This window comes from Lissotriton helveticus, chromosome 4_1 (genome assembly GCF_964261635.1).
Source record: "Lissotriton helveticus chromosome 4_1, aLisHel1.1, whole genome shotgun sequence".
Lineage (NCBI taxonomy): Eukaryota > Metazoa > Chordata > Amphibia > Caudata > Salamandridae > Lissotriton > Lissotriton helveticus.
Window position 1 is genome coordinate 1091377125 of NC_136063.1, and position 26641 is coordinate 1091403765.

Genomic DNA, 26641 nt, shown 5'->3' on the forward strand with positions numbered 1-26641 from the left:
TGTGAGCGGCCTGCCTGAGGTTTACTCTCAGGCTGTTTACAGCCTGCCTGTGACAGCGCCAATCTGACGCTGCCGCGCTGGGAACTTGGAGCCGATTTTTGGAGGAACAAGCAAACATCGGGGTTTCCGAGTGCTGCAACACACCCCACTTGGTTTTTAATCTTTGAACACTTGAGTCTCAACACGATAACTCACCTGAGGAACACCATGCACTACGAGTTCCATAAGGCCAGGGAAGTGGCCACGCCCACTGGGGGCGTCACACACCGTTTAAAAGTGCTGTTGGCTCAGAAGTCCGTCGCCTCTGAAGAAATGCAATGCGTCAGGTTGGACATTATTCCTGTGCTGCATTACAAGTGCCTCGTTGTTTCCCCCATTAAAGATGGATGGCTAAAAAGAATTTCAAGTTGTGGGCACCTCCTTTACAGGCAACCTGTGTTGGATGGATATATATATATATATATATATATATATACATATATATACATATATATACATATATATCTACATATACATATATATATATATATCTACATATACATATACATATATATATATATATTCACTGAAAAAACCATAGGTTATAGACCATATATAGTTAGGAATTAGCATTTACAAAACCTTGAAAATTCACTGAAAAAAACATAGGTTATAGACCATATATAGTTAGGAATTAGCATTTAAAAAACCTTATTTTACTCACACAAAACCATTGAAATTCCATATATAGTTAGTTGCACTAACTATATATCGCGCACCCGCAATCCACTGCTGATCATGTCACATATTACATCATTCATGACATGGTCAGTGACATCACTGATGACATCACTGATGACATCTCAAATGACATCACTGATGACATCACTGATGACAACATCCAGTGACTGTATGTTTCTGTAAAGTTAAAATATGTCTTACATATTGAAGAATGAGTGGATGTATAAGTGTCTGGATGAAGGATTTAGTAGGTGCGTGACTGACTGTATGAGTGAGTGATTAAATGTGTCTCACTGAATGCATGGGTTAGTGACTAAACTGTCTTAATTTGTGCATCATTATGTCTGTTGTGATGTAAACTGCTGCATGTGTTGATCATTAGCTATACGAGAGGCTATATGTGTTATTAATTGGTTGCCCAAGTATTTCTATGGGAGATTGAGTTTGTGTGGGGGTGGCTGGAAGGTGTGTGACTCTGTGCATAGATGTGTGAGCAGTTTATTCACTAGGTGTATGAGTTCAAGAGTGCATGTGGAAACAGCTACATGGGCAGTTGGCTGTGTGCATGAGTGTATTGATGAGTGAATGGATATCTCAATGCTACATGTCATAGTAATTACATATGTAAAACACAGTACATGTGAGAGTTGGCATATATAAATAACTGTGCATGAGAGCCACTGAATGAGTGAGTGGTTGTATCGATCATTGTGAACTTGTATCAGGCATTGTATAAGAGAGTAAATATGTGTTAGTATAGGTTTCAATAAGTAAGGTGTGTATAACTGTATAGTTGAAGAAATGGAGGTGAGATTGTTTCTTTGCATGACTGACTGGGTGTGTGAGTAACTCCATGGATGAGTGGCAGTGTGTGAGTGTCTGTATACACTGAGTGTATCTAAGGTTATATTAGAGTCTGAAGAGGTTTATCGTATTAGCACAAGAATGATGTCAAATGAGACGTCATCAGTGATGTCATCAGTGATGTCATTTGAGATGTCATCAGTGATGTCATCAGTGATGTCACTGACCATGTCATGAATGATGTAATATGTGACATGATCAGCAGTGGATTGCGGGTGCGCGATATATAGTTAGTGCAACTAACTATATATGGAATTTCAATGGTTTTGTGTGAGTAAAATAAGGTTTTTTAAATGCTAATTCCTAACTATATATGGTCTATAACCGATGGTTTTTTCAGTGAATTTTCAAGGTTTTGTAAATGCTAATTCCTAACTATATATGGTCTATAACCTATGGCTTTTTCAGTGAATTTCAATGGTTTTTAATAGCAAATATCATAAGCTGTCGAATGTCAAGTACGTGGTAAGTGAAAACATTTTCGTGTTTATGCACACTGATCTGCTTTGAATGGTGCCCCCCCCCCTCATTTCTATTAGGAGTACTCTCTCTTTGCAGATAGTGAAAGGTAGTTAACGCAGGCCTTTGCCCCCGTTGTAATCCGTCGTGCCTGCTTCTCTCTCCATTTGATTGATTGTTATCCAAGTATTTACTGTTTTAGAATTAGTTCTCTTTGGTTCATTCTCTATTTACAAACAAACACAGAGTCGCAATACTCTGTTTAGTCTTTGCAGATAACGAAAAATCGTGTAAAAAAAAAGAAAAGGAATCGAGCAAAATCAGTAGGCCACTAATGGGATCTCTTTTTGACCTCGCTAAAATAGAAACATTAGGAACAACCCCTCATGACAAATACAAAACTAGTGAGATGAACTGAACTCCACACAATGATGGCTGCAAAACAGCTCGGCTCCGCCACCCACCCCGCCCAAAATAACGATAAAGAGCGGCTGCCATGATTGGTTGCGGAATGGCCACGACGGAGCTACGAAATGGTGCTGCTCTCATGCTAACCCCAGCTTCAGTCTGAAACATCCAGAAACACTGTAGACTACCAATTCGATCAGTTCCGGTAGCGCCCCAATGTAACCCGGTAGAGAAGAACTAGCCCTCCCCTCTTTGACTGATGGTTCTTGCTGCCTGTCCCTTCTGTTGTCATTTAACAGAACTATTTAGCCTGCTGAAAGGGGTTGTGTTCCGACCGCTGGTTGGTGGAGACATTTTGACTATATTCTGGACCTGCGTTGTCGCGTAATGCGTCATATGACGCGCCGCGTTAGCGCATCCGGAAGTCATCCGGGGCGCGCAGCGCGTAACGTAAGCATAACAAGTCATGTGACTTGTTAATAAAACTTTTCATTGGTTCATTTTACTTTTCTTATTGTAATGATGAAAGGCTTGGTCATATGACCTAAAAATTACGCTTTTCATTACTTCCGAACATTATTTTTTCTTAAATATATGTTATAATGTTCCAGGCTAATGTACTTTCCCGGAAATTTTACAACTGTCCTGCAAGTAAAATATATTCTTTTTTCGAGAAAAAGAGCGTTTCTTCGTCCCATGACGGAGCCGTTGAGCAAAAGAGGGTCGACCTGCTGTCTTAGTCGCCGATACGCCTGAATATGAGATTCTTATCGATCACTTTATGTTGCAGGAATAGAAAACACAACAGCCCTTGACCATTTATCTTTACTGCGTTCCTTCGTATTATACCTTTTACCCTTCATGTAATTGGTCTGCTTTATTTCACTTGCCTTTTAATGATTCTAAAACAGTGACTATTATTAAAAACTTTACCAATGTATATACTACTACCATGTTTTCTTTTAAAAACCTTTATTGTGAAAATTTCATTATACAAATACGAGCCTATAACCACGTGGGCCTGCCACGGAGCAAACTGTAATCGTATATGATGAATAGACATTTACACTGTAGAGGAACGTAACGGGCGGGCCATTAGGTTGCAAGAACTAAGGTGTCTAACAGTTACGGAATCGGTGGACGTACATTTTATAATTAAAATACGACAGGGCCAGTTACAATAAAATTATCTAGATATACATTTGCGGGCAAGTACCATGGGTGACGTTAATTCGAACTTTCAACAGTACAGTAATCAATAACACATCAGAACTTAATATCAATAGGGATGTCGAAATATTCAATCAATTCTCGTCCCCGCCCGCCATGTGCTTCAAAACTGCATACGTATCTCGTGATTTCAAGGTTCTGCAACCAGTACACAACAAGGAGTTACGAGTCCCATTTATTCCGGCGCCATTTTGGGCGAGGACGGGCAGGTCCAGGATATAGTCAAAATGTCTCTTCCAACCATCGACTATGATGATGTTCATATGCTGTATTTATTAGAGTAACACTCATCTGTCCACATGAAATTAATTTGCCACAATCTAAACATGTCATTTTAATCTTTCCAAAGTTCTTCTAAATATTTGGGACCGTTTCCCTTGCCTCTGAAGCTCTCAGTGCCACTTCTTTGATGAATGTACTAGCAGGTCAGGGGTTCTCCTCCAAATCTCTCTTTTATGCAGCACTATAATTAATTGGTGCCACCTCTCCATATGACGATGCATGGTATAGTTACCACAACTATATTTTTTTTCGGTTCCTCTGGAGAGTTCATCGTGGCAGATGAAGCGTGTAACGTACCGGGCATTTACCTTTTTTTGCATGTACAGGAAAGGAAAAAAAAATCGAGCGTCCGAGTTCTAAGGTGTCCCAGGGCCATTTTAGTGGACCAGGCCCAAATCCAAAGAACAGGCCGCCATTTTGAGAGTCCTGTTGCAGCCGCCTGTCGCTGTAGCATCAAGAGCAGCCGAAACTCAGCTGAATGGCAACTGAAACGGTAAAGGGGCGCCCCACTACAGCAGACGAGCCTCCACCTAGGAAGGCCCATTCACGCCGGCTCCCCCCCCCCCCTTCGGGCACCCCACGCCGTTATTCGGAGCAGTATTGTAGGATGGCCACACCAGTGCGGCAACTTGCTAGACATCACCTCGGTGGTAACCGAATCTCAACGCCTTGTGGTGTCTTCTATTCAGAAAACATTGTTATGCTGCCTTCGACCTATTCGCCGCAAGTGCGCACACAACTCAACTGCATAGCTTGCTAGACACCACCTCGGTGCCATCCGGATCTTGGAATGTCAGCGCCTTTTGGTGTCTTCTCTTCAGAAAATATTGTTGCGCTGCCTTTGGCCCCATTCGCACATCAGTCCGCTACTGACGCCATCTCACAGGCTAATGGGGCGCCCCACGCCGACTTTCAGCATTGTAGGATGACCACACCAGTACAGCAACTTGCTAGACATCACCTCAGTGCCATCCGGATCTCGGCGCCCCACTGCAGATGAAGTGCCTCTCAACTATGAAACCACCACGGTGACATCCGGATCTTGGCGCGTTGTGCTGCCTTCGGCCTATTCGCACATCGGTCCGCTACTGACGCCATCTCACAGGCTAATGGGGCGACCCACGCCGAGTTTCAGCATTGTAGGATGACCACACCAGTACAGCAACTTGCTAGACATCACCTCGGTGCCATCCGAATCTTGGCATCTGAACGCCTAGTGGTATCTTCCATACAGAAAATATTGTTACGCTGCCTTTGGCCCCATTCGCACATCAGTCCGCAACTTAGACATCACCTCGGTGCCATCCGGATCTTGGCATCTCAGCGCCTTGTGGTGTCAGTCAGAAAATATTGTTGTGCTGCCTTTGGCCCCATTCGCACATCAGTCCGCTACGGACACCATCTCACAGGCCAACAGGGCGCCCCACGCCGACTTTTACCATTGTACGATGGCCACACCAGTGCCACAACTTGCTAGACACCACCTCGGTGCCATCCGGATCTTGGCATCTCAGCGCCTTGTGGTGTCTTCAAATCAGAAAATATTGTTGCGCTGCCTTTGGCCCCATTCGCACATCGGTCCGCTACTGACGCCATCTCACAGGCCAACGGGGCGCCCCACGCCGACTTTCAACATTGTAGGATGGCCACAGAAGTGCGACAACTTACTAGACACCACCTCGGTGCCATCCGGATCTTGGCGCGTTGTGCTGCCTTCGGCCTATTCGCACATCGGTCCGCTACTGACGCAAACTCACAGGCCAACGGGGCGCCCCACGCCGACTTTCAGCATTGTAGGATGGCCACACCAGTGCACCTTACTAGACACCACCTCGGTGCCATCCGGATCTTGACGCGTAGTGAAGCTGCAGCAGCTGCAAATAAGCTTCAGACAGTGTTACAACCGCTGCTCAGAACTCTCAACTATGACACCACCTCGGTGCCATCCGGATCTTGGCATCTCAGCGCCTTGTGGTGTCAGTCAGAAACTATTGTTGCGCTGCCTTTGGCCCCATTCGCACATCGGTCCGCTACTGACGCAAACTCACAGGCCAACGGGGCGCCCCACGCCGACTTTCAGCATTGTAGGATGGCCACACCAGTGCGGCAACTTGCTACACACCACCTCGGTGCCATCCGGATCTTGGCATCTCAGCGCCTAGTGGTGTCTTCTATTCCGAAAATATTGTTGCGCTGCCTTCGGCCCCATTCACACATCGGTCCGCTACTGACGCCATCTCACAGGCCAACGGGGCGCCCCACGCCGACTTTCAGCATTGTAGGATGGCCACACCAGTGCGGCAACTTACTAGACACCACCTCGGTGCCATCCGGATCTTGGCGCGTTGTGCTGCCTTCGGCCTATTCGCACATCGGTCCGCTACTGACGCAAACTCACAGGCCAACGGGGCGCCCCACGCCGACTTTCAGCATTGTTGGATGGCCACACCAGTGCGGCAACTTACTAGACACCACCTCGGTGCCATCCGGATCTTGGCGCGTTGTGCTGCCTTCGGCCTATTCGCACATCGGTCCGCTACTGACGCAAACTCACAGGCCAACGGGGCGCCCCACGCCGACTTTCAGCATTGTAGGATGGCCACACCAGTGCTGCAACTTGCTGGACACCACCTCGGTGCCATCCGGATCTTGGCGCGTTGTGTTGCCTTCGGCCTATTCGCACATCGGTCCGCTATTACGCCGCCTCACGTGCCAACGTATTTTCTCCGCATTTTATACCCTATGCCGCATAACAGGTCATGTGACTTGTTTATAAAACTTTTCATTGGTTCATTTTACTTTTGGTTTCCTAATGATGGAAGGCTTGATCATATGACCTAAAAACAACACTTTTCATTGGATGAAAACTTTTTTTTTTCCCAAACGATGAAAGCCCCACCTTGTTTCTGGATGTTTCAGACTGAATCTGGCGTCAGCATGAGAGCACCACCATCTCGTGGCTCCGTCGTGGTCATTCCGCGAGCAATCATGGCAGCCGCTCCCCACCGGAAGCCTGCGGGAGTCGGGGCTCCCAAAACTTTTGATGAATTCTCAAGGCGGAGGGGACGCTTTCGAGAATGGGGTCCAAGACCTAGCAGACAAGCGTCCGATTTCCAAGGTGTCCCAGGGCCATTTCAGTGGACCAGGCCCAAAAAGGAAACAGCCTGCCGCCATTTTGAGAGTCCTGTGACAGCCGCCTATCGCTGCACCGCAAGAGTGGGCGCAACTCAGCTGAATTGCGGCTTTTGACACAGTGGACCAAAAACGGACGGAATGGCAACTGAAACGGTAAAGGGGCGCCCCACTACAACAGATGACACTCCACCTGGAGAGGCCCGTTCACGCCGCCTCCCCCGGGGCGCCCCACGCCGTTATTCGGAGCAGCATTGTAGGATACCAAAACCAGTGCGGCAACTTACTGGACATCACCTTGGTGCCATCGTTCTGCTGCCTTGGAACTATTCGCACAACAGTTTGCTACTGATGACCCACCCCCCGCGACGCCCCACGCCGTTATTTGCTGGGTGGCAACTTACTAGACATCACTTTCGTGTCATCTAGATTTCAACGCGTTCTGCTGCCTTGGAACTATTCGCACAACAGTTTGCTACTGATGACCCACCCCCCGCGACGCCCCACGCCGGAAATCTGGACGTTGTGCTGCGTTGGGACTATTCGCACAGCCGACCGCTACTTCGTTGTTTTTCCCTAAAAATGTTTATATGTTATTACTATTTTTGTTTTCTTGTATATATTTATAAATTATTAAAGTTTTATAATCTTACTACTTTGTCGGAGTGCTATATATTTTTAATGTGACACATAATTGTAAAAACTTTGATGTACAAAGAGTCATCCCTGGAATCTTCCGCTTCAGGCTCGGTCCCCTCCCCAATCACAATACAGGATGGTTTTCAGATAATAGCAACGCTTCTGCTGTGACGGATCTCATCGAGTGTGGGCCTTGATCTACTATAACTCCTTTGAAGAGGGGTGATTCTTTACAGCTGTGGCCATAAACTACATCTGCAGGGCTAGCTGATACCCTAGGACCAGCCTGGACAATCGGACACAGAGGAAAAGGAGTGTCAGAGGGTGCGGTAGTGAATAGGGCGAAAGGGAGGTGTCGGGCGGGCACAGGGTGTGATTCTCAGGGAAGAGCAGCGCAGATGGGGGGAGGTTTATTACCCATGCATAAGACAGAGAGCGGGGGTGACCACTGCCTGGGGGAGATGCTTGCGAGGGTGGGGAGCCATGCTAAGGATCGACAGCGTGCACAGAGTGGGTCTGGTCAAGGCATCTAAAATGGCTGCCGTGCACGACAAAAGTGTGGCATTTGAAAAAAGACAAGATGGCGCAGACAATGTTTTTCAACACTTCCTGATTTCCTTCGAATCGAACGTTAACAGACGTTGGGGCATATTACCAAAGTTAAGCGATATTTATCCCTAACGATGCTTAGCAACGATTTTTTTACCGTCAGAAATTATCGCAGATAAACCTTGCTATTATCAAGGTTTATCGCAAATACGATAAAAAACGACCGCAATGCATTAATATCGCTGAAAACTCAGCGATATTCATGCATTACCGAGCTAATGCTCTTAGCCATGTTATCCACCTCCCATTGGATAACATGGCTAAGAACTGCTCAGGGCAGGTGCTAGCTTTTGGAGATATTCGCGCTTATCTCGAATATTTCCAAAAGTTGATAATAGGAGATAGCGATGTTAGCGACTGTTTCCAGTCGCTAACATCTTGGCATGCCCACTTTGCATGTCATTAGTGATAAATATCACTCACATGCAAAGTGGGGCCCAAGATGGTCGCTATCTCCTACTAGCCGTCGCTAACTGGTGTTAGCAACAGCTAGGTAATACAGATATAATTTTATCTCCGCGAAGCGGAGCGCTGTTACAGATATATATCTTGTTTTTGAACGTTAATTTCTCAAAATGCACTGAAGCACATATATTGAGACCTAGCAAAGGCACATCGGGCTACCAGTCCCTAATATTTTACCAAGTTTCGTGCAAATCCATTCAGCCGTTCGATTATTATTATTATTTTTTTTTTTTGCCCCGCGGGGCCCTTTTAAAACCTCCACATCAAACCTAGGGGGTCAGCGAGGATCTACTATGCCCCCTTATGGTCATTTGCCCCTTCGCTTTGGCCTCCTCTTGTCTCTCGATCCTACCGAGAGACAAGATGGCGGCCGCTACGGACTGTTTGGAATGTTTACAGACACCGGAGAGCCAATCAGCTTCGCTTCGCAAAGCTCCGTAACGCGAAAAGTACGCGAAGCGGTGCGCTGTTACAGATATATATCTTTTTTTGAACGTTAATTTCTCAAAATCCACTGGAGCACATATATTGAGATCTAGCAAAGGCACATCGGGCTACCAGTCCCTACAATTTTGCCAAGTTTCGTGCAAATCCATTCAGCTGTTCGATTATTATTATTATTTTTTTTTTTGCCCCGCGGGGCCCTTTTAAAACCTCCACATCAAACCTAAACGGTCAGGGAGGATCTACTATGCCCCCTTATGGTCATTTGCCCCTTCGGTTTGGCCTCCGCTTGTCTCTCGATCCTACCGAGAGACAAGATGGCGGCCGCTACGGACTGTTTGGAATGTTTACAGACGCCGGAGAACCAATCAGCTTCGCTTCACAAAGCTCCGTTGCGCGAAAAGTACGCGTACTGGAGCGCTGCCCGGTCCGCTGTTACAGATATATATCTTTTTTTAAACGTTAATTTCTCAAAATCCACTGGAGCACATATATTGAGACCTACAAAAGGCACATCGGGCTACCAGTCCCTACAATTTTGCCAAGTTTCGTGCAAATCCATTCAGCCGTTCGGGCTAAAAGTGAGGCCAACCGCCCTATGGAAAACTCAATGTTAAAAACACGTTTTGGGACCCCCCTTTTTTTCTCGGCCCCCCCTTGACGAACCCCCCCCAAATTTTCAAGGGCTGCTCAGAAACAAAATGTGCCATTTTCCTGAAAATTTCAGCCAATTCCGTCCACAAACGCCAAAGTTATTAGACATAGAATTTTCAAAAATCCCATAGAGAAAAAATCCTAACTATATATACCTACTGGCGACCGCCAGTAGGTAATATATACACACATATACATATATATATATACATATACATATACATATACACATATATATATATATATATATATATATACACGCCTATCTGCCTTAATATGCAATAAAGAAGCTTCACTTTGTTCCCCTACCGTGGCCTCTGCCTTTTTCTTTGGAGGAGGGTAACTTGGACACATTTTGCACTGCGAGCCAGCGGCGTGCATACAGAGGCCCCTGCACTCAAGCTGGCCTGGTCATCGTTGGCGCTGTTTTTGCCTCGGCAGAATCTTTCCCATGTTTCCGTTGTAACAGAAGGACCAGGCCCACCACTACACGCAGTAGGAATAGAAGCGGTGTTGGAGTCACGGAACTCCGCATTGGGCGAGGCACACTGCTGCACTTGCCCCTGTGGACAACATACCTGACGGTGGTGGTTGTGCAGTCAGGGGTCGCGAGGAGCTTCGCTGTTGTGGAAGGCAGTGCGGGTCATTGGGAGAGAGCTGCTCGATGGATCTGCAGTTTCCGCAACTTTGCGGCCGACCTTGCCGAACTATTGCATGCTGGGACTTGCAGTTTGCTCCACCATCCTACAGCTACAGCAGGTGACATTGATCCCTGCTCAAGGGTGGAGCCTAATAGAACTGTTTTAACTGGGGCAGAAACCTTTGGCAGCATTTGAACTCACCCCCCGTTACACTCTGGGCGCTGAAGAGGCCACACGGCCTAAATGCATACGCCCGCCTATTTGCCTTAATCTGCAATACATTTCTTTGGAGGAGGGTAACTTGGACATATTTATATATATATATACACATGTACATACATATACATATACATACATATACATACATATATATATATATATATATATATATATACACATATATATATATATATATATACACATATATATATATATATATATATATGGTTTTTTTGGAGGAGAAGTCCATTTTCACCTATACCACCAGCTTGCCACCGAAGTCTCATAGGCCTTAGAGGTACATAAAGAAAACCGTTCAATCTGTATTTTATTGAAATATTCTGTTATGGTTCAGAATGGATATACTATTGTTAATTATTTGTGATGTGACCTCGCTTAATTATGTGTCTAGATTCAAACTCCAACTGTCACGTTTTACTGAATTATTTTCTTGTTTGTTTGCTTTTAGGTGCACAAGAGACATCTCACATAGTTCTGACAGACAGAAGGCTGGCAATGACACCATCTGAGTCCTCCTCTGCTTCAGGTTGTGCAGCTAAGTGGCAACGGCCAGCGCCAAGAAAGAACTTGAAGACGGCCCTTAAGAAGGAAGTTCCTGTCGAGAAAGTGGCCAGGAAGGAGGCTAGTGCCACTATTGGTGTGCCACCTTCAAACCTCTTCTGGAAATGTGGTGGTGTACCAGCTTCTCTCTACTTTGGGTAGCAAAAGGTTGGGAGCAGCACTCCCGCATTAACAGCATCACCTAAGGCTAAGACCAAGCTCCTCAGTGATGCAGCAACTGCAGTCATGGCGACAAGCAGTGAGTCTGAACTGGATTTGCCTCAGCTGCTAAGTACCCAAAAAACACAGGAAAGTGGACAACAGGAGCCACTGGTGGCAACAGTACTTCTTGAAGTCGTCATGATTTCCAGCAATAAAAAAGAAAGGGTACTGTTAGACCTGACAGCTTTAGGGTGGTGTGTGTCCTAATTTTCTGCCTTCCTCCTCCACTTTTCAGACCTCGTTGGTGCTGATATTAGGACTCTGCACACGTTACGTGGGTTAACCATGGCTAAAGAACAAGTTACTTACCTTCGGTAACTATATATCTGTAGGAAACATTAGTAGTGATAGATTCCTTACCTTAGAATTACGTCATGGTCGCCGAGATGACGTCGCAGCAGCTACTTAGGCGTCGCCCTCGCGCGCTGACGTCAGTTCTGTACATGACTTTCCGCGCCAGAAAACACAGCCATGCAAGATACTGACCACTGGTGCCTTGAAACTAGGGCCCTGAAAGGGATGACCTTAACCCTAGAAATCCGTTCGCAGAACGGGGAGAATGGGTGGGGCGGTAAGGAATCTATCACTACTAATGTTTCTTACAGATATATCATTACTGAAGGTATGTAACTTGTTAATCTGAAAGAAACACATAGTGATAGATTCCTTAACTTAGAATAGATACCCCAGCAATACCAACCCCGGTGGTGGGTCTGCGAACCAAGATCACACCAGGAAGACTCGGAGAACAGAACGGCCAAAGAAGCCGTCTCTCCAGCTGTCCACGCAGTAGTGCTTAGAAAAAGAGTGCAGCGAGGCCCACATAGCTGCCTGACAGAATAACAGGCTTTAATACACAAGACGACCCATCAGGAGATAGACCGCTTGTGTACTACCCGACCTTTTTTGGGGCCAACGAATTCAATAAAGAGCTGGTCATCCACCAGAACTGTTGTGTGCTGTTCAAATAAAACGAGAGCTCACATTTTGGGTGTCAGGATTGCCCCTCCCGATCACTCAGTTACATTTAGACCTGCTAAGCCAAGGGATGTTACTGGAATGGTAATGGTCCTGTCAAGCCTGCAGCGACATGGTTTTGGGCGATCCATTTCAACTCCTGCCAAGCGCTGGTCTCAATTAGTGCATAGGAGATTGATACGCAGCATTTGCAAGAATCCTAAGATGGCCGCCGGTTTGCCAAACCGGTTGTCGGTCTAGTTGTTCGTCAGAAATCACAGCAGTTGTTGTCGCGCGCTTACTGATTTTCATCTGCGCACTTCAACTGTTCGTTTCCCCGAAGCGGCTGTCTATCCTCCTGCGGCGCTTCAGTTTTCGTATTTCAGGCGGTTCGTGAGTATAATTTTCCTCACAAGGCATTTCCTGCTTACCGCGTTAATGGTGAGATATTCCTGTAATCTCGTTAGGTGATTTTGTATATATTTTCTTCGACAAAGAATTCGACAGTTCGTCACAGGAATTTTGGCCAAATTGAACTCAACTTCTAGTGACTCTTAACTAGAGATAATTCGAAGGCCAGTTACTAAGTTAAATCCAGAGACTCTTGTACTCGCAACTATAGAGACTTATATTCAAGTTTGGTTGGCATTCAGAAGAAGACACCAGTCCATTAGAGTATCTACAAGTAGGTGTGCATTATATATATATATATATATATAAAGATACTTACCACCTTTAGAGAAGACTCCTCAACTCTTCGTTTTCTGGTGTTGAATTTCAAGGTTCCAGTTTAAAGACTATTAAGACTTAGTTTAGGTAACCAGATTTCAACATCCCATGCAGTAAGGTCAGCAGTGAAAGCGAGTGGAGAATAACCAGGTGTTTTATGTTCTAGGTACACTACCACAGAAAGTAAGACAAAGATCCAGTACAAGAACTCAGTAGAGATTCGCTAGCCACCCTGAAGGTTAAGGTAACATAGATATAAGGTTTAGAGTCTAATCTTAGTACAAAGAGTTCCCAATATTTGAATGCATGAATTTGGTTGCATAATAACTCTTTTGACAGGAAGAAGAACAAAGCTGATTCCAAACTCCCTTCAGGCAAGAAGACGTGGCGTGTTTCTCTCTCTCAATCCACTTCCCCTTTCCCCCCTCCTTGCTGTCGGAATCTATACGATTTCGACATCGAGGTGTGGGAGTTAGAGGCTTAGCATCTGCTCCTGCGGAACTCATCGTTGGAACTCAGGTACTTGACATTGGGACAGTGGAGCCTCTTTTCCGCTCTAGAAGGATGCGGAAAGAAGGTGGGCAAAGTGATGGTCTGCACGATGTGAAAGGAAGTGACAACCTTTGGCAGGACTCCAAGTTCCAGCATCCTTTGCTCTCCCAGGAGGGAGGAGCGAGCCCGCAATCTTGCGCTCAAAAGTGCCCAAGACCTCTGCAGCGCAGGGCCAAGGGATGGCCCGTCACTGACCGGAGAGGGCCGGGCTGGGCCACCTCCCTGGCGCTCTTCATAATACAGTTACCAATTTGATCGTTGTTTGAGTACATGTGACTGTATCGGGACCTTATCATCCTACTACTACAGATTTGGATGAGTGTTCGAACATTTGCTGCATCTGTGACCCGCAACCGAACTAGAGCAACGTACTCTCTCCCATCACTAATCTGGGCTCACATGTCCGGACTAGTCGATCATTTGTTATTACGATTGTTTGCCGTTTGTTGTTTACTCATATTTATATTTTATCCGGTATAGACCGGAGTGGCTGTTTTGCCTTTTTGGAAGCTATGGGTAAGCGCAAAACAGCTAATATCCCGCCAACATGTGATACTGTCGGGCAACCATTGGTTCATACCTAGTGAGGGAAGTAAATGTGATTACCCCAGAGATAGACAATGTTGAGCATAGTCTTTAAATTAGTGGAGGGTCTGGGTGTGGGAGTGGGGCCAGGTCCACCAAATGATACTACGGCACTACCCCCAGCAAATGAGTGAGCAATCAGGGGTGATAATGGTTTGGGGGCTACTGATAACCCGAATACCATACTAAACTATGAGATAATAAAATCTTCTAGTATAGCTTCGGTTAGCCCCCCCTACTCCCAAGAGGAAAAGGAAATGTAAAAACATCTCTTTTGCTACGAAAGTTTCTAAAGGATCACGTACACTCAAGTCTCCTGCCCCCCTCTGGCATTGATATTGGGTTTACCCCAGGAGATTTCGCAGGAATGCAAAGGGCATCGATATTGGCTGACATTACTTCCAGATTAGAAGCTATATTGGCTCCAGTCGTAGAGAAATTAAAGGCCCTGGCAGTTGAAGTATCCAAGATTGGGCCACGATAGGACAACCTAAAGAAGGTCATATTAGGGAACCTGTATTTACTGTATGTACATCAACACTCGCTCCAAAGGTTAATCCCATACCCTCAAGTATTATGCCAAAGGACACAGGAGCTATACCTGGTGGTATTCCCAGGGATAATACGCAACCAGAGAACGCTAGATCAAATATGCTGCAGGTCCCTCACGGGAATACAAACAACATAAAATATGGTGATAATATACGAGTCCCACTGGCAGGAGAGGCCAGCAATATCAACTCAAGGGAAACCAGCACCACTATTTGCTTACCACCTGAGTGTGTACCCTATGTGGCAGTTATAGTTAATGTTCCTCCCTTACGCCACAGTCAAACAGAAACTCGCAACTTCCTGAAGAATAGAGTGATTCACTGGCTTAATAGTTATTCTTATTTCACAGCCAGGAATGCTAATGATACCTTACTTGTCAGGAGAGTGCATTGGCTAGGCACCCTGAGGAAAAACTATGCTGGAGACAGTATTATAATTAATTTCAGGGATCCCAGATGTGCTAAGGGTGTCCTTAAGAGCTTGGTGCACAACCTCAACCCTGAATGACACATGTTGTTGCAGCCTTTGAGCTATTTCTACAGGCATCTTAGGTGCCCGGCCCTGAAATGAGTAGAAGTAATCCAATAGGCAATAAACTTGCATTAGTACATCCTTCATCCCAACCCCTGTTAGTATCTAATAGATTCGAGGTATTGGGTGACATCCAGGATATCGACTGACTTTCTGAAGGGAATCAATCTCATGAATTAGCTACCTCTATCATTCCCTGTAATAATATGGTAGATTCTACATACATGACAACCCCTATTTTTCCCATCTCTTGTAATGCAGTGGCTCCTATGTATGTGATAGCCACTAGATCCAATTCACTACAATCTAGTAGGATTGGAAAGAGTAATGGCAGAGATAGTATTAATATCCCTGCAACCCCTCATTGCTACATGGAAATGAAGCAACCCCTATTCATATTAAATCTGCTATGAACAATCAACCACTTTTTTATTGTAGTGACTTTGGTGAAGATGGAGGCTACAGAATTGCGACCTGGAATGTAGGAGAGTTGGCGAAAAAACGGGGTAATCCAGTATAGGCGGATTTTGTCAATGGCTTGGATATATTATGTATCCAAGACACATGGAGTGCTGAGCCTATCCATTTCGACGGCTTTGTCATATTGGCTGGAGGCTGTGCCATGGTCAGTGGGAAGAGCAAAAGGGGGGCTTATGGTCCTCATATCAAATAAACTCCCAGTAAGGTTCAAGAGGCAGATAAGGAATATGCTACTTACCAGTATGCATCTGTTCTTGGCATGTAGGGCTGCTGACATTCATATCTTGTGCATAGATCGCCGCCTAGTGTTGGGTCTGGATGATTGCACTTTGTTGTCCTGGAAGAGTCTTCGAAGTATCACGAGATAGGGGACTCCTCCCCTGGACTACAGTGCGCATGGGCATCTTCTCCATCCTCAGATTGTTTTTCGCCATTGTGGCAAAGATGGAGTATAGTAAGTAAGAGATGGCCATGCAAAAGAGAATCCTGCAGCTGCAACAGGCACCGGGGAGGAGGGTGGGCGATATGAATGTCAGAAGCCCTACATGCCAAGAACAGATGCATGGTAAGTAGCATATTCTGTTCGAGGCATGTGGGCTGCTGAATTCATATCTTGTGCATAGACTGTATAGCAGTATCTCCTCTAGCGGTGGTCACCTGTACCAGCTGCAGCAGTCTGAAAAAGAGTTTTAAGGACAGCCTGGCCTACCGCAGCTTGCTGCTTTGATTGCACGTCTACACAATAGTGTTTAGTGAAAGTGTGTATGGTAGACCATGTAGCTGCCCTACATATGTCTTCAAGGGGAATATTACCTAGGAAAGCCATGGATGCCCCCATTTTACGCGTAGAGTGTGCTTTTGGGGGAACTGTTAGAGTGTGTTTAGCTTTTTGATAACATATTTGGATGCATTTAACTATCCATCTGGCTATTCCTGATTTTGAGATGGGATTACCTTTATGTTGTGGTGAAAAAGCAACAAACAGTTGCTTTGTATTCCAAAATGATTTAGTCCTGTCCACATAATATAGCAGAGCTCTCCTAACATCTAGTGTGTATAGGGCTCTTTCAGCCACTAACTGTGGGTTTTGAAAGAAAACTGGCAATTCTATGGACTGGTAGATATGGAAAGTGGATATGACTTTTGGCATGAACTTAGGGTTAGTTCGAAGTACTACCTTATTTGCATGTATTTTCATAAAAGGTTCTTGGATGGTTAGTGCCTGTAGCTCACTTACTCGCCTGAGGGAGGTAATGGCAATTAGAAATGCCACCTTCCATGTTAGAAATTGTAATTCACATGAGTGGAGTGGTTCGAAAGGAGGTCCCATAAGTGGTAAGTACCATATTTAAGTTCCAGACTGGTAAAGGTGGGTGCTTTGGAGGGATTATCCTTTTAAGACCTTCCATAAAAGCTTTGATTGGTGGTACCCTAAACAGAGACAGGTGTTATCTGTTCTGGAGATATGCTGCTATAGCAGCAAGATGTAGTCTTATAGAAGAGTATGCTAGATTGCATCTTTGAAGGTGCAAGAGGTAACAGACAATGTTTTGGATGGACGCATCTAATGGATTGATTTGGTTATTGTTGCAGTAAATTACAAATAGTTTCCATTTAGCTGCATAGCATGCTCTAGTAGTTGGCCGTCTTGCCTCCTTGATAATGTTCATGCAATCAGGAGGTAAGTTAAGGTATCCGAACTCTAAGACCTCAGGAGCCAGATCGCTAGGTTCATCTGATTGGGATCTGGGTGCCTGATTTCTCCATGGTTCTGAGTTAAAAGATGGGGCGAGAGGCGCAGTCTTTGGTGGGGAACTACTGAGAGTTCCAAGAATGTTGTGTACCATGGTTGTCTCGCCCATGTGGGAGCCACCAGGATCATTGTGAGTGACTGCTGACGTAGTTTGCGTGCCACTAGCGGAATCAGTGGAGCTGGTGGAATAGCGTACGCAAATCTGCCTGACCAGTTCATCCATATCGCATTGCCCTGTGACAGCGGATGTGGGAACCTGGCGGCAAAGTACTGGCATTTTGAGTTTTCGTTTGTGGCAAACAGATCTATCTCTGGCTGCCCCCATTTTTGGAAGAATGGTTGTAGAACTTGAGGGTGAATCTCCCATTCGTCTAGCTGTTAACTGTCTGCTTAGCAGACCCGCCACTTGATTGTCTTTTCCTGGCAGGTGTTCTGCTAGGAGAAAAATGTTTTGGGGAATTGGCCACTTCCATATGTTCTGTGCTAAGTGGGACAGTTGTGGAGTGTGTCCCTCCTTGTTTCTGAATATAGTACATGGCTGTCATGTTGTCCGTCCGGTTCAACACAGCCTTGTTGCACAGGTACTTTTGGAATGCTTTTAGTGCCAGAAATATTGCTAGCAACTCTAGTTGGTTGATATGCAGTCTCCTTCGTTTGATTGTCCAGAGCCCTTGGACTGTGTATTGTAGTAAATGGGCTCCCCAACCTGTCCGTGATGCGTCCGCTGTTAGTACTACTTGTGGAACCGGCTCCTGGAACAGTCGCCCCTTGGAAAGGTTTTGTGGATTCCACCACTGCAGAGAATTGTAAGCGCGACTGTCCACTAACACTAGGTCTTTTAATTGTCCCTGAGCTTGGTTCCACTGCCGTGCTAGGCATTCCTGTAGTGGACGCATTTGAAGTCGGGCATGGGGGACAATGAATATACAGGAGGCCATCATGCCTATGAGTTGCATGAATACTACAGCTGGCAAAGAGTGTTGTGGCTGAAATTTCTGAATGAGAGTCTGCATGTTGGCTATCCTTGATTGATTTGGATATGCCTTTGCTAGAGAGGTATTTATTGTAGCCCCCAGATATTGTTTTATGTGGGAGGGTTGTAGATGTGATTTTGGGTAGTTCATGGAAAAACCCAGGCTGTGTAGCAGCTGGAGTGTTTGAGACGTATGGCTTGCACACTGCTGGTACGAGTTTGCCTTTATGAGCCAATCGTCCAGGTATGGAAACACGTGGATGTGTTGCCGTCTGAGGTGTGCAGCTACTACCGCTAAACATTTTGTGAACACTCCTGGGGCTGTGGCTACCCCGAAGGGGAGAACCTTGAACTGATAATGTTGACCTTCTATTGTGAACCTGAGGTATTTCCTGTGAGCTGGATGTATAGGTATGTGAAAATATGCGTCCTTGAGGTCTAATGTTGCTAGGAAGTCGCCTTGCTGTAGTAATGGGAGTACTTGTTGCAGAGTGATCATATGGAACTGCTCAGAGTATGTATTGATTTAGAGGCCTGAGGTCCAATATTGGTCTGAGGGACCCGTCCTTTTTGGGAATAAGGAAGTATAGTGAGTATACTCCTGTTCCTTGGTGTTGAAAAGGGACTGGTTCTATGGCTCCCTTTCAAGCATGGATTTGACCTGTTGTTGTAGCAGGGTGATGTGTTCTTTGGACATAGGACGTTGTCTGGGAGGTATGTTGGGTGGAGTAGAAGTGAGTTCCAGGCAATAACCATACTGGATAATTTGTCTCACCCACCTGTCTGTAGTAATTGCATTCCAGACTGGTAGGAACTGTTTGACTCTGCCTCCGACTGGTGTTAAATGGTCTGGAGGAAGTGTGATGAAGTCACTGTTTGGTGGCAGTGGAGGCTTTGGTGTTATTGCCGCCACGTCCTCTGCCCTTGTAATTATTGCTCCTGTAACCTACCCTGTTGGAGCCCTTATTGAAGGAGCTTTGGGTGTTGCTTTTGTATGCAGAGGAAGTCTGTGAAGTATTGCCTCTTGCGGCGCCTCTGTAGGAGGACCGATGAAAGGAACCTCTATGTAGTTGAAACTGCAGCGCGCCCATAGATTTTGCAGTTTCAGTATCTTTCTTCATTTTGTCTAAAATGGTATCTACTGCAGGACCAAACAGGAAGTCTTGATTAACTGGTTGGTTAAGGATGGTGGATTGCACCTCGTTCTTAAAACCAGAGATGCGTAGCCACGCGTGTCTGCGTAGTAACACACTAGTGTTAACTGATCTGGCTGCTGTGTCGGCTGCGTCTAGTGCACATTTAATGGAAGCATTAGTTATAAATTTGCCTTCCTGTATGAGGTTGCTAGCCTGAGCTTTGAAAGGTTCTGGCAGGTGTTGCAGTAAACCTTCAAGCCGGTCGTAGTGCGCTCTATCATAGCGAGCTAGGAGAGCCTGTGTGTTTGCGATCCTCCATGAATTAGCAGCTTGTGAGGCCACTCTTTTGTCTGAGGCCTTCAATTTTTTAGTCTCTTTGAGGTGGAGCGTCTCCTGTTCTTTGCGAGTTGGCCCTTTTGCGAGCGTTTGCTACTACCAGTGAGTCTTGAGGCAATTGGGATTTAATGTAAGTAGGGTCTGTAGGGCATTTTTCTCGGAGGTTGGAAAAGTGTCAAATAGAAAATCTTCTTCTATTGGGTCAGTGTGCATGTCGACCTTGTGGTATTTTGCTGCCCTATCTAGAAGTTGGTTAAACACAATGGTGTCGTCAGTAGGCAACGGCTTAGTAGGGTACGGAGAGGTGTCAGGGATGGGTTGTGTGTCATATGGATCATTTTGATGATCCCATGTGTCATCCTGAGCCTGGGGATCCTTTGGGTCATTAAAATCTTCCTGTGGATCTTCCCCCATGTTATCCTCATCATTGTATTCTGAGTGTGTAGGAGAGTAGGGCACAAAAGGCATATTAGGATAGAAAGAAGGAGGAGTAAAAGGCCTCGAGGGAGATGTCCCGAAGTCCTTTTTCTTTGGTGGTGCAGGGCAAGTAATGTCCGTGTCCAATGGTCTATTTTTCCGGTAACAGATGGTAACTTTTCCGGTTTCAGGGTTTATATACAGTTTTGATTGTTCCTCTGATTCTGGATCAGGATGGAAGAGTTCCTCTTCCACTGTCCGTGGCTTTGGCGCCAATGTTTTTGGCTTACTGACCTGCTTGTGACCTTTTGGCTGGAGGGCCTTTGGTTCTGGAGTTTTCTTCGGCTCGACTGTCGGTTTGAGGTCGGGAACCTTTTTTGGTTCGACGACTTATATTGGTTTGGCAGTCTTTTTTGGTTCGGCGACTTTATTTGGGTCGACGACCTTTTTCGGGTGGATCCTCTTTTTGTGCTCGACGCCTTTTTTAGGGTCAGTGTCTTTGGTCGAGTCGATGCCTTTTTTCGGTTCGACTGGCTTTGGTTTATTTGCACTCTTTTTAGGATCAGGGGCTGTTTTCGGATCGATGACTTGTTTAGGTTCGAGGCTTTTCTTTGGCTCGATAGCTTTTGACTCGATAACCTTTTTGGGGTGGACGACCTTTTTTGGTTCGAACCCCTTCTTCGGCTCGACGCCCTTTGGCTGGTCGACCTTCTTTTGTTCGACAACCTTTGGCTCGAAGGCCTTCTTCGGTTCGACGACTTTTGGCTCAACTGCCTTTTTTGGGTCGACGACCTTCGGTTTGACAACCCTTTTGGGTTCGACGACCTTCTCGGGGGGAACGTTACTTGGTCCTGGGCTCTCGGAAGGCTTTGATTTGGTCTTCTGAGCCGAGCCGGAGGGCGGGGCTAGTGAAGGGGTTTTTCGATCTCGGCTAAGGCCTTTAGGCGATGCTTCGACCGGAGCCTTCGGTTTCGGGATAAGCGCCGTTGGGGGCTGTGTACTCACGATTTGCCCCGGTGGGATCTCGTCGTCGGAGTCTGACTGGTCCTCGACGGTGACGATCTCTAGGTCAGAGTCCGCCGCTTCTGGGAGGTCGCGTTCATCATCGAAGATGTTCTCCGGTTTTGGTGCCGACCGCTGCATCTCTTGCCTAGCGGCCCGTCGAATCCGGATGGTCTTCTTCGAACGGAATTGGGCACACGCTGGGCAATTCTGTTCGTTGTGCTCTGGTGATAAGCACTTGTTGCATACTGTATGCTTGTCAGTATGCGGGAATTTGGAGTGGCATTGTGGGCACCTTTTGAACGGGCTCCTTTCCATCGACAGCAGACCCACGTGGCGTCGAAAAGGCCCAACGGCCCGCGTCGACGACCGGATCAAGATGGAAAGGTTGGTCGAGTCAAGAAGTACCGAACGAGAACAATACCGTCGAAGTCGAAGGCCTTTTGGCCTTTAAAATAGTTAGTTTCGGTTTCCGAAGTTGGAGTAAAGGAATAACAATCTGAGGATGGAGAAGATGCCCATGCGCACTGTAGTCCAGGGGAGGAGTCAGATATCTCGTGATACTTCAAAGACTCTTCCAGGACAACAAAGTGCAATCATCCGGACCCAACACTAGGCGGCGATCTATGAACAAGATATGAATTCAGCAGCCCACATGCCTCGAACCTATTGATTCCCCCTCTTCAATACTTTGGTTAACCTTTAGGAATGGCCGGGATATTATTTTGGTTAGTTTTTATAATAATGTGTTCAACAATACTCAGGGCAAGGTGGCATTAGCTCTTGACATGGGACTGGAGACCTTACTTAAACCCATCGCTAGTAGTTGTATATTGATATGAGTCGGAGATTTTAATATTCATACATGCCCACTTTCCACTACTCAGGTATTTGCGTTGTCTGATGAGATAGGGAACGACTATTTACATTTCCCCCACAATAATTATGGTAAATGATTGAATTCTATGATATTCAAGTTTGATTTAAAATTATTAGAAGGTGCCGCGACAGTAAGGGGAATTTAATTCCAACATTTATAGGGAGGAACTCTGCGACAGTTACTGACCATATTTTAATATATGCTAATGCATGCAGGAGGTGCACCTCACCACGGGTAGTTTCCCTGGGTCTCAGCGACCACAACTGCATAATCCTGTCTGTCTTTTTTTGGGGCAGGCGTAGTATAACGTCTAGGTGTGTTACTGATATTGTACCAACCAGGCCTAATGGGACACGTATTAAGTGTAATGGCGTGGACCACACAAAACTCTTGTATGATATTTGCACTAAAGGTTTTAATTGTTTTATGAATTGCCTAGATGAGGTGGCTACTCCCAATCAGATTCTTGACAATTTTATTGGTATTACTACCTTAATGGATACCTTTCTAACCCGCCCAATAAAAACAGGAGCTACTAAATGCAAACGCTGGTTTGACCATGCATGAACATCGTTACCAGGGATTTTAAGCAGACCCTTAGTAAACGACCTAGCGTTAGCCTACTGGTTAAATCTCTTAGATTTAAACAAAGGGAGGTTCTTTTAGCAAGGAAAAAAGAAGAGCCTGGTCAAAACTGACTCAAGCGGCGGAGACAAGGGATAGTAAGTTATTTTGGGATACTGTTAACTCACCTTTTTTAAAGGATGATTCCCTTTCTGACTTACTGTCGCAGGTCCTCTGCGAGACATGGGTTGCGCACTTCACTGGTATCTTTAATCCCCCGGTAGCAGGGCAGGTGCCCACTCTAAAAAGGGGCCAGTTGATAGATCAATCTTTACCTCTGGATATTACCTTACAGGAAGTGGTTTGGGCACTGAATGAAAGCAAAGGGGGGAAAGCACCGGGCCCGGATTGTGTACCAGGGGATGTTTTGAAGCAAAATGTTAGTTTATGGGCGACAATTTTAACTAGAGTTTTTAACATGGCTGTAGAATCAACACCTCCTCTTACTTGGGGTGCATCTATCATAGTTCCTAGTCATAAGAAGGGCAATAAATCAGACCCCAAAAAATTACAGACCAATTTCATTGTTAGACTCATCTGTTAAAGTGATGAGCAAGGTATTACTCAAAAGATTAGAATAATAGGCTTCTTCAATTCTCTCACCTGCGCAGTTTGGTTTCCGGAAAGGCCTAGGGACTATCGAGCAATGCGTGAATCTTGACCTGCTTATAGGCAAGTATACTTGTGCCAAAGGTGGAAGATTATATCTTTGTTTCGCTGACTTGAGCAGCGCTTTTTATCTAGTAGATCACCCCACTCTTTGGACTACCTTGCTCGGTAAGGGTGCCCCTAGACCAATTGTGAGCTTTCTGGCCAGACTGTATGAGAACTTGGTAAACAATGTACGTTAGGATTCTCTGGGAGAACGCACTAATAATTTTGCAGTTAAACGTGGCATTCGCCAAGGTTGTGTTTTAGCCCCTATTTTATTTATTTATTAATGGGGTGGATCAGACTTTGCAAACTGTCCATGCTGATGTCCCAAAAGTGGATGGGCGCCCCATTCCGGTACTACTGTACGCAGATGAAGCAATCCTGCTGGCCATGACCCCCTTGGGGTTGCAATGTCTAATGGAAGCTTTTGGGGATGTTATAGTTACACAGAAACTGGTCATTAACAAAAGCAAAACTTACACAATGTTAAATGTCGTATACTTGTAAAGCGCACAGCTGCCCCAGCAAAGGGGCGTCCCGGCGCCTTATACCGCTGGGGAACCCATCCTGGCTTTCCCTGTGAGATGGTCCCTCCTGGGCATCTCCAAGGTGAAGACAAGCATCCCCAGCGCTGATGGGGCCGTTAGTGGAGATTAAGCAAGCTATTGCCCAGAGTTGCTGAGTGGGACCCATGGTTAGAGTAGGCACCGAGGCGAGAATTATCGAGTCCGCTGACCTTGGCCCAAGACCCTGCCGCGTCAGGAATCGAACCCTGGTCCCGGGCCAACCTCTGCTTCCGGGTCTGCCGCCTCTAACCAGTGAGCCACACCACTCCACAATGGTATGTGGGTACAGGGTTAATAAATGTAGATCATTCCTTTTGGATAAATCACCAGTGGCTTCTGTTGATTCATTTTATTACTTGGGTATTACCTTTTCTGGTAATGGCTCTTGGACTCGTTGAATTATTAATGTTAAGAGTAAAATGGACAGAAGTACACATGGCATTTTTAGATTTTCTGCCAAGCTGTGCTCCAGACCAGTTAAGGAGATGACTGAAATTTATAAGCCAAGGGTTTTATCTATTGTATGGTGTATGAGGTTATTTTAACAGTAAAGTTTTGCAGACTAAGGAAAATGGTTTCCTTAAATGCTTACTTTGTTTGCCTACCTCAGCTTCATCTGAGATTATTCACAGAGAAGTCGGACTACAGTGCCTCACAGATGTAGTCGCATCACGCCCCCTATTGCTTTCCTATTTTATATGGTCCAAAGATGAAACCAGCTTTACCAAAGCAATTATCCAGACTGTCTTAAACTCGACAATGCCATGATGATCCCTTGACTAAGCTATATTAATGCTGTGTATAGCAAAATGCTTAATATGTCAATCTAGACTAACCCTCTACAAGTTTGATCACTTAGTAAATTGTCCATCAGAGAAACTTATCTGATTAATAGGCGGGAAACCCGGCTAGTTAGTGAGAACAAGAAACCATCAGTTATGTTTTATCTAACTCTTAACCAAGTGGAGGGCTGCCAGGATTATCTGACCTATATACACAATCCCATGCATTGTTTTGTCCTAGTTGGAATAAGATTGGGTACTGTCCATCATTTGGTTGATTTTCCCATAAATAAATCCTGTCCCTCAGACACGTTTCCGTGCCCATGCGATGGATGAAGTAAACAGAGCACTGTGCACTTTGTTTTGCAAATTAATCTACTACCTTAAACCACTTTTGCTTGCATTTGGTGGTGGATCACATCTTGCTGCAGCAACATTTTTGTCCGAGCTCAGCGATGCTAGGGTCTGTTTTAACGTGGTGCGTTTTACTATAAATGCACTTAATATACGTAAAAGCATAATTGTTCCTATGGAACGCAGAATTCTTGATTTTATGTAAATGTACTATCTTTTTAATGATATTTTATGGGTTTTTATGTTATATTTAACTTACGATGCAGTGTATTTTGTGTATACTTTTATGGTTGTTTCTACACACTGAATAAAGTTTAATGAATGAACGAATGACCTGAAAACATGTTTCAGTTTTTTCGTCGAAAAATTTGGAATGAGATATTTTCCCACATTTTATGAGAGCAAGTATTGTGAGATTAGGAGAAATTCAGTTTTTGAAGGATTTACTTTCAGGGAGAAAGAACTCCTCTCCATATTAGTATTTAATAATGATTTCAGGATGGAAAAGTCTCCCGGGTAAGGTATTCTGATATACATTTGTGTATGGTCAGCATAGTAGTGTATGTGGATCCCTCTTAATTAGCATCAGGTTTAGAAAAAGCATGGATGGCTAATTACATTGTACCTTTTTTAGGCGTTTTTAACACTACAGTTATTTATATTTTTAATCATATGTTGCCCATGCTCGTACTGCTTAATATATTGTACTGTAAACTGTGTCTCTATTTGCCAACTGTAATGAATTGTTTTTAAATGATATTTTTATTGAGTGTTTATAAAATTGCACTTTTATGATTGTAAAATCTACAATCGAATAAAGATTTTTTTTTTTTTGAACTACTCGCATCAGGTAAAGTGGTCTAATGTAGAGATTTAAAACAGAAAGAGAGGCTAGAACGCTGACGGACTCCACATTTTAAAAGACAGGCCTGTGATTTGAAACAATGTTTTACTAATTGTGGTCTTGATGACAGAAAAGATGCAAACCAGTTGAGTATATTGCCCCCTTACCTCACCCTCAGGGGTATGATAGTGTGTTTTGCGATCAATGGTGTTAATGCTGCAGACGGAACCAGCAGCACCAAGAGACATGAGTGCATAAAGTCTGTTTTAAGTAGAATGCCATCCATTATTTGGAAAGCTGCTATCTCTAATGCATTCAGTTTGAAACCTGTAATCAGTGGTGTTCAGAAGACCAATGTTGAAAAGATTAAAAGAAAAAAATTTGT

General features: G+C 45.1%; 1 protein-coding gene across 3 annotated transcripts in view; it reads right to left on the bottom strand.

The window, feature by feature from the left end:
• TEX10 (testis expressed 10) overlaps nt 1-26641 on the bottom strand; it is a 576299-nt gene that overhangs the window by 50148 nt on the left and 499510 nt on the right. The window lies entirely within an intron of this gene.